The sequence below is a fragment of the Sitophilus oryzae genome, unplaced genomic scaffold, assembly GCF_002938485.1.
Source record: "Sitophilus oryzae breed Bouriz unplaced genomic scaffold, Soryzae_2.0 scaffold_1396_pilon_pilon, whole genome shotgun sequence".
NCBI lineage: Eukaryota > Metazoa > Arthropoda > Insecta > Coleoptera > Curculionidae > Sitophilus > Sitophilus oryzae.
Genome location: NW_022146055.1, coordinates 8,076,285 through 8,084,686, shown reverse-complemented (window position 1 = coordinate 8,084,686; position 8,402 = coordinate 8,076,285). Strand labels below are relative to the sequence as shown.

Sequence of the window (8,402 nt, the reverse complement as noted above, 5' to 3'; positions counted from 1 at the left end):
TGAAGGAAAGGTTATTGGGAATTCATAAGGCCGTGAGAAGTAAGATTACGCTAGCCAGTGACCGGATGAAAGCTCGTTACGACCTCAGAGCTAATTCTACGGGATTTCAACAGGACGATATGGTATGGTTATATAACCCACAGCGCAAGAAAGGGAGGTCCCCAAAGTTAACTCCAGCATGGGAAGGTCCTTATACAGTCATCAAGAGGATAAATGATGTTGTGTACCGGATTCAACGCAGCCCTAGAAGTAAGATGAAAGTAGTTCATCTGGATCGATTGAAGAGATACCAGACAGGAAACCTTGATCGGGACGATCAAATTTGAGAAGGGGCAATGTCAAGAAAAATGGCGCATCCGCCAGAAATTAAAAATGTATTACTGGTTGCCTGCACAACCGCAACGTATCCGCCAGAAATTAAAAGACTTTTTCAGGTGCCATCTTTTAGTCAAGTCGAGAAGTAAGTGAATCAGACAATAGAATTGTCTGGTATGAAGAAGTACGCTTTCGGAGAATTGGGGAAATTTCGAGAAGCAGTCAATAGAGTATATAAGCCGGAGCCATCGACAACTGAGACAGTTTTTGAAATTTGAATATACCGCGTGGAAATTGAAAATCGGACAATTTGGTGAAGGAATCTTATAAATAGTTAGTTTGTTGTGTGTTATAAGTTAGTAATTGTGTATAAAGTGAGAAAAATAAATTCGTTAAGTATTTTATCGTGAGTTTAAATTAGTGGACCCACGGAATCCGTAACAATATTTTTCCAGCAAGACGACGCACCGCCTCTGAACGCTGAAGTTATCAGCAAATTTTTGCAGCCAATTTCAAGAATAATTGAATAGCTAACCAAGATCCCAGCCGTTGGCCGTCGAGGCCGCCTGACTTAGTGCCCATGGATCTAATCCTATGGATATATTTGCGGAAGAGTAAAGGTTCCTTATTCTTCCGTATAATCTAGCCAAGAATTAGAAATACTTAGCAGTTATGAGAGGGTATCTTTCATCCCCACTGAGTTAATGAATTCCGCGAGAAATGTTCAAAAACTGCCCCATCTGTAACAGAAGACGGTTGATATGTCGAACACCTGTAGCAAAATCTCATGTCTTGGTTTGCTATTTATTGTTATTGTTATTAGATATAGTTTAAATGTGCTGATGTCGGTTAAATATATTTTAATTTGTTATAAAATTCTGCATCTCTGATAGCAAAATATTATTTTCGTTTTAATTGATGCTCACAGCTAGAATTCTTTTGCATTACAGGCGGTGCCGTTCAAAGTCTACTTATTTAGAGCGGGCGAATTTTTATATACTCTATATCTCGAAGAGGAATCGAGCAAAATATCAAGTGTGTTATATTTTTGGAAAGGTGTAATTATAAATTCTTTTCAATAAATTAAAAATATACAGGGTGTCCCATATAAAAATCAAATTTTCTGCTGATAATTCTTAAATTATTAATTTAAAAAAATATACTTAAACCATTAAATTCAATGTAAAAAGGTGCTTTGGAAATGTTTTCATAAAAATACAAAATTTTCCATAGCAAAAAAGTTACAGCGATTTGTTAGGGGGGTCCAAAGCCTACTAGTTAAAAGTGGCGAACTTTTAAAAATTCTGTATTTCGAAGGGGATTATAACAAAATATCAAGTGTGCTATATTTTTGGAAAGGTAATTTTAAATTCTTTTTTGTTAATTAAAAATATAGAGGATGTCCCAAATAAAAAATCAATTTTTCTGTTGATAACTCTTAAATTATTAATTTTAAAAAATTATACTTAAACCATTAAATTCTACGTAAAAAGGTGCTTTGGAAATGTTTTCATAGAAATACAAAATTTTCCATAGCAGAAAAGTTACAGCGATTTGTTAAAAATGCATATTTTTGAAAAACACCCCGTAACTCCGAAACGGTAACAGATATCGATATGCGGTTTTCACCATCATGTTTTTGACAAAAATTGAGCTCCAGACACCGATATTAGTTTTTGTCTATCTCCTATAGAAAAGGGTGTTTCCATTTAAAAGCGTCGAATTTGACCCACCCTGTACAGGGTTTGTCAGAACTAAGATCCATACCAAAGTTATATTTTTTCTTATGAAACACACACACTCTGTATTTTATTTCAATTTTGGATTCTTGGGCATGAAATAAGGTGTTTATTATACGGGTTTAATATGTTTAAATGCTTTGGTTTTTGAGATATTTAAAGATATTTAAATAAGCATGCTATAATAAAAAAAAGTTTGTCAACACCTTGTACATTACTTATCAGAATTAATTCTTGTGCTAACTTTGAAGCGAGAGAAATAAACTTTACTAAAAATTTTATTGCTTCCTTAATTGTATACAGGGGTATCAAAAATTGCTGGTCTATTTTAAATATTTATTTTACATAAAAACTTTTTTTCAATTTTTCTTGATAAAACAATAAATACCTACTTATTAAACTATTGTAGGTAAATTAAATGAAAGTAAATTTGTTATAAATTGTTATAAATTTAAATATAAATATATAAATATAAATATAAATAAAATTAACCAGCAATTTTTGATACTCCTGTATACATTTAAGGAAGCAATAAATTTTTTATTAAAGTTTATTTCTCTGGCGTGAAACTTGGCACAAGAATTAATTCTGAAAAGTAATGTACAAAGTGTTGACAAACTTTTTTATAATATTATATGCATATTATGCATATTTAATTATATATGCATTTAATTATTATTATTATTTAAATATCTTTAAATATCTCAAAAACCAAAAGTTTTAAACATATTAAACCCTTATAATAAATGCCTTATTTCATGCCCAAGAGAATCCAAAAAAGAAATATACAGGGTGATTCAGATTTTACTAGAATAACTGCAGGTATCTCGATAGAACTAACCGAAATAATGATAGTTTGTATTATAAACCATACTCCAAAAACGCTTCCATTTGGAGTAAAATGGCGCTAAAATTTGAATTATTTTTCGTTTTTTTTTATTACTCGTAAGCCAGAGAATCTATAGGCAATAGGCAAGAGTTTGTTTGAATGCTAAGGGCAACTTCGCTGATATGTATGAATAAAAATGGCTTAATTGCTATACAGGGTGTTGTTTTTGTGAGTGTCAACTGCACGGAACCTTATCGAACTTTTTTGTCGCACGCCACTGGATTAATTTGTATTTTTTTCTGATACCTTCCGTCTTTTTACTATCTTTTCTTATTCTTAATTTTTTTTTATATGTCGCAGTTTTCGAGATATTCCACAAAATTCCGGACATAGCTTAGCTGCGTTGGAAAAATGTTACTTAATTAGCAGCATGCCATATGAAAAATAATTCAAATTTTGGCGCCATTTTATTCCAAGCGGAAGCGTTTTTGGAGTATGGTTTATAATACAAACTATCATTATTTCGGCTAGTTCTATCGAGAGATACCTGAAGTTATTCTAGTAAAATCACCCTGTATATATTCTATAAGAAAAAAATATAACTTTGGTATGGATCTTAGTTCTGACACACCCTGTACATTTCAAAATAATTTTAAATTATGCACATTGCCTTCCCACATATACCCATAAAATATTTGGCTTTTACATCTTTCCGTTTTCGTATAACCAGCCGGGGCGAATGAGGTGCGCTACCCGGTATTATACCTCAAATAATTTACAAATAACTAACTTCATTTTTGATTTAGAAAGAGATATTCAAAAGTCAAATAAATTAGCTACAAGTTGATTAACAAAATCATCAAAATCGGTCGCCTAGAACAAAATATATTAAACTGTAAAATACATGAAAATTTTAAGGTGCCCGTTTTTCGTGCCGGTGAGTGTATCTTTGAATTGAATCGGGACAGGTAACAATGACAAAAACCAGGCTAATGACATACTTAAGTTGTCTACCTGTGATTTTGTGTACCACCCAGTATAATCAAGTATAAAAAATATTATTATTAAATAAATAAATCACCCAAGGATATCAAATACCATCTCTTGATTTTACGGGAGCATTAAAACAACTCTTTAGTAATAAAGATAATAAACAAATACAATCTGATCTGGAATGTTTATAAACAAGCAAAAAAATAACGATGTTTTAAAACTTTTAAACAAATAAAATACTCAATTGCCCCTCTATTCCAATTGGGTATTTATTAATAGAATTATTAATATAAAATGACGAATTTGATCTGATACGGAATGTCTATAAACAGGTAAAAAACACCGTTTGGTTTTACCGGGAACCGAAGGTACGCGATGGCGCGCTCCGACCTCTTCGAACGCAGCGTTGTCAGATTTAATCAACTTAAAGAGCATTATTTCTTTTGAAAAATAAACGCACTAATGTGTTGCCAAGAATCCCAAAATATTAAATTTGATGTTTGTTTTTTGAAACTGTTGTTTAAAATTTAAATCACGACATTAATGAAATTTAATAAAATATAATTTATATAATAAACACAAAATTACTACGACATTTACGACCAAACTATATTAGGACATTTTAGTTTATAGCAGATTTTTGAACGATGTGTGAGACTAGGTACGTTAGCAGGGTTGTTTTTTGTTTTAAACATTTTGTTTAAAAACAAGTGTTAAACGTGTCGTTACATACATTTGTTTTAGATATTTGTTTAAAACATGTTTGAAACTCTGTTTTGAAAAACCGTTTGTTGAAAAATATGTTTAGTATGTTTTTTCTTGATAAAAAATACGAAAAACTCTTTTAATCAATATTTAATAAACAAAACATCTCTAATATCAAAGAAATAAAAAGCAAATAATTAATCTCAACTTAATATTCTCTAGATAAGCTTCAACTTATTATAATAGGGTTAGTTGGGGTAATGGTAAACGATTTCAACCATAGACTTAGAATAAAATATAGACTGAGCATCTCATTCATAAATAGCTGGAAGATGCGGACAGACAACGTCTTGTTATTGTTGTGTTATTGTTTTTGGCTCTAACGAGTGCGTCACGAGCGATAGATAGGCTGTCTCCGTCGTAACGGTCGTTTCCTGACGGCTCTGCCGCCCAACGCAACACTGTCTTTTATTTCTTCAGTGCACCTGCACTCTCCGTATCATAGGCGGGTATTTTTTTAATTTTAATGAAGCTATAATTCAATTAAAAATATATCGTATTTAAACTTTTTTATATTATTAAGATTTAGGATAAAGAAAATAGTTTAATATAAAGCAAAGTTTAGGACTTAGAAAAAAATACGTCTTAGAGTCTAAAAACGATAAAAATAATAAAGTACGTGTTATAGAAGAAATTTTAATAATCGAAATTATTTAATTTTTGAAATTGATGATAAATTATTAATTTAATAAAATATTAATTTTAGTCAAACATTTACAACTCTAATATTAATCAAAACAGGATCTATTCTATAGATATAATAGAACAGAAAGAGAAAAAACTTTATAATTGTTTAATTTTTTTTTCCGGTAAAAGTGATGTCTTATTATGTAAATTAGAAAAAACAGGAATCTGTTCCATTAAAGCAAGCTTTTAGGAAGTGAATAAAATGAAAACTACATTTATTTAACTCGTTACTGTCTTTATTATAGAGTAAGTATAATAATGGTAATGGTGACTATACTTTATTCAATGGAAATATGCACCAAATTCAAACAAATATAAAAGGCATGAGTATAAACAGTATTACTACAGTAATATTGAACATTGGTTCAAAAATATTACATTAATATAATACAATATTACTGTAGGTATTACTGTCAACGTGCAAGCTTGTTTGAAGCTTGATGTATTTGTATGCGCTTGGTACATCTTGGCGTTGGAAAATGTATAGAAAATTATTAAGAAAAACTAGTACGTAATGGGGGATATCTTGATATACAGAGTGGTCGGAATTGTATTCAGGAAACTTTGGCAGCATAATCTGCAAATAAAATCAGTAAAAAAAATAGTATAAATTTATGTCCTAAAATGCTTCGTTTCAGAGATACAGAGTGTAGAAATTTCATTTTTATTTCGCTTTTTTCCAAATAATTTATGAAGAATGTATTGATTAATTCGTTTCCAAATATCTTGAGAACTATACTTGTGGCGAGTGTCAACAAGAGACCTTATTAAGTAAAAAACGTTGGAAATGTAAATTTTTCTCAGTAGTTTTATATAGATACAGACAAAAAGTATTACTCTTCAAATAACTTAAAAAATATGTAGGTGGCGCCCCCTATTAGTAAAAGTCAAATTGACATCTAAATCTAATTTTTCATGTCAAAAAACTCCCAAACGCCAATTTTCGTCCAAATATTGACGTCACTTCAGAAATTATTTGGAAAAAAATCGAAATAAAAATGAAACTTCTACACCCTGTATCTCCGAAACGAAGCATTTTAAAAACTTACAAGTTCATTTTTTTAGAAAGCCAATGCAACATTTCTGAGTTTCAAATAAAGATAAAAAACAGTAAAACATATAATAATAATATGTAAATTATTTTCTTGGATACATACATATATGGCAAATAATAACAGATTGTTTTATTAAAGATTTACGTTTTGGTTAATTCTAAAACTATCTTCAGATTATATGTGATATTACTTAAGTGATATTACATTATAAAAGAAAAAATGAAAATTATACCTTATAATCGAAAAAAAACGGCGTCAGCGATGGCTATGAAATGAAGATCGCTGTCATTTTATATGTAAAATTATATGGAGTATGTATCGATGGTTTTTTCCAAGCCAACTGGACGCCGTTTTTTTCGATCATACGGTATTACAAATTAATAATAGATTAACAGTCGAGAAAAAAAAAGAAAAAACTCTAGGTAAGTACTGGATAAATTTTAAAATGGCATATTTATTTTATCTTTGTTTAATATAAAAAAAACGAAATATCTACCTGGTTTACATAACCCTGTATAATTTGTGAAATAATAATGGACAAAAATGCAAGCGGTAAGAAAAATATTTACAAAAAATATGTACTTGTTTACATTTCTGGACCATTGTTCGTCATTTTTGTTATCATAATGGTGACCCTATCATAAAAACGTAGTTATTTCTATACCTGATGTGAAACTATAGGGAAAAAGTAATGTTTGTAAAATATTTTAGTCTTGAAAAAAAATAAGGAATGTTTGGTATTTTAAAATGTTTGGTAGCTTGTAATTTTTTCGACTTTCTCGATTGTTTATAGTTTATAATAAGCCTTAAAAATTGTTGTTTCATAATGGAATATCATTCTGGAATTCCTGTATGTTATTTTAGATTCTAAGGATGGTTTTAGAATAAAAAGAAACACATTTTTCATAAAAAAAAGCATTAAATTAACCAATGCCCAAGAAAATAATGTGTCTACTTCTTATGTACTTAATAATGTATCTACTCGTTATATTAATAACGAGGTTAGTAAGAACCTTTACGTAAATGATAAATATAAAAAATACAGATTTTCCAGGGTTTATAATTTACTAAATTATTATCTAAATAAGCGCCTTTCTACAACGCCACTGACGCCAAAATAGTAAATTTGACTTACCTGTGGAATGTTGTTCCAGGACTTAAATAGTCCAATTTCTTACAAATTTGGCACTGACGAACCTGTTTTATAGTTTTTAAATAAAAAAGTAATCAAAATAAACACTAAACCGACACTACACACTAAGAAAATCGAATCCAAAAAAATACAAAATCAAAACATCCAATAAAAACAATAAAATAGCCATGGAGAAACTGTGACAACAAGGTTTTACGACACGTGCTTTACTCTACTATGGCTCTACTACGAGAGAATAAAGAATGAACAGGCGACCCGGCGATTGATGGGTGTTGCCAAATTGTAAAGAATTTGTCATTTTTAAATAGTCTCCGACTTATAATTTAGTAGTATAGGGACTATTTAATACATCTTTCTACTATTAAACACTACTTTATTAAAATACAGTTTTAATATCTCAATATATGTGTATAACAACAAAAAAAATATTAATAATATTTTAGACGTGACAACATAGGCTGGAGGCGAAAGACTCAGACGGCCGAGGTCAGCTGCACCCAGGAGTAAACATGTTTACAAAAATTAATATTGGACCGCGCTTAAATGTAAATAGTGTAGTCTATATTTTATTCTAAGTCTATGATTTCAACAAAAATAATTTTTGCAAGGTATAATTTTGAAACTTGACGTTTGCACTGAAAATTCTAAAAGGGTATATTTTAAGACACTTTACTTAATAGGTGCTGTGACAGCTAGAAATTTGTAATAGGTTTCAAAAAAAAATTGTTTACATTTCCCCCATCGGAAAATCAAATATTGTTCTATTTTGGGGTAAATGTAAACATCTTTTTTAAATGGGGTAACAATGAACCAAGAACTATACAAGTTTTTTTTGTTTGGTAATAAGTTTATCTATATGTTTAAAT

The 8,402-nt window shown here is 29.8% G+C and overlaps 1 long non-coding RNA gene across 1 annotated transcript; it reads right to left on the bottom strand.

The window, feature by feature from the left end:
- Window positions 1-5,546: 5,546 nt before the first annotated feature.
- Window positions 5,547-7,581, bottom strand: LOC115875987. Its single transcript, XR_004049081.1, has 2 exons — window positions 7,519-7,581; window positions 5,547-5,905 (listed from the first exon to the last, which is right to left on the bottom strand). It is a non-coding gene; the product is annotated as an uncharacterized LOC115875987 (long non-coding RNA).
- Between the last annotated feature and the right edge of the window lie 821 nt (window positions 7,582-8,402).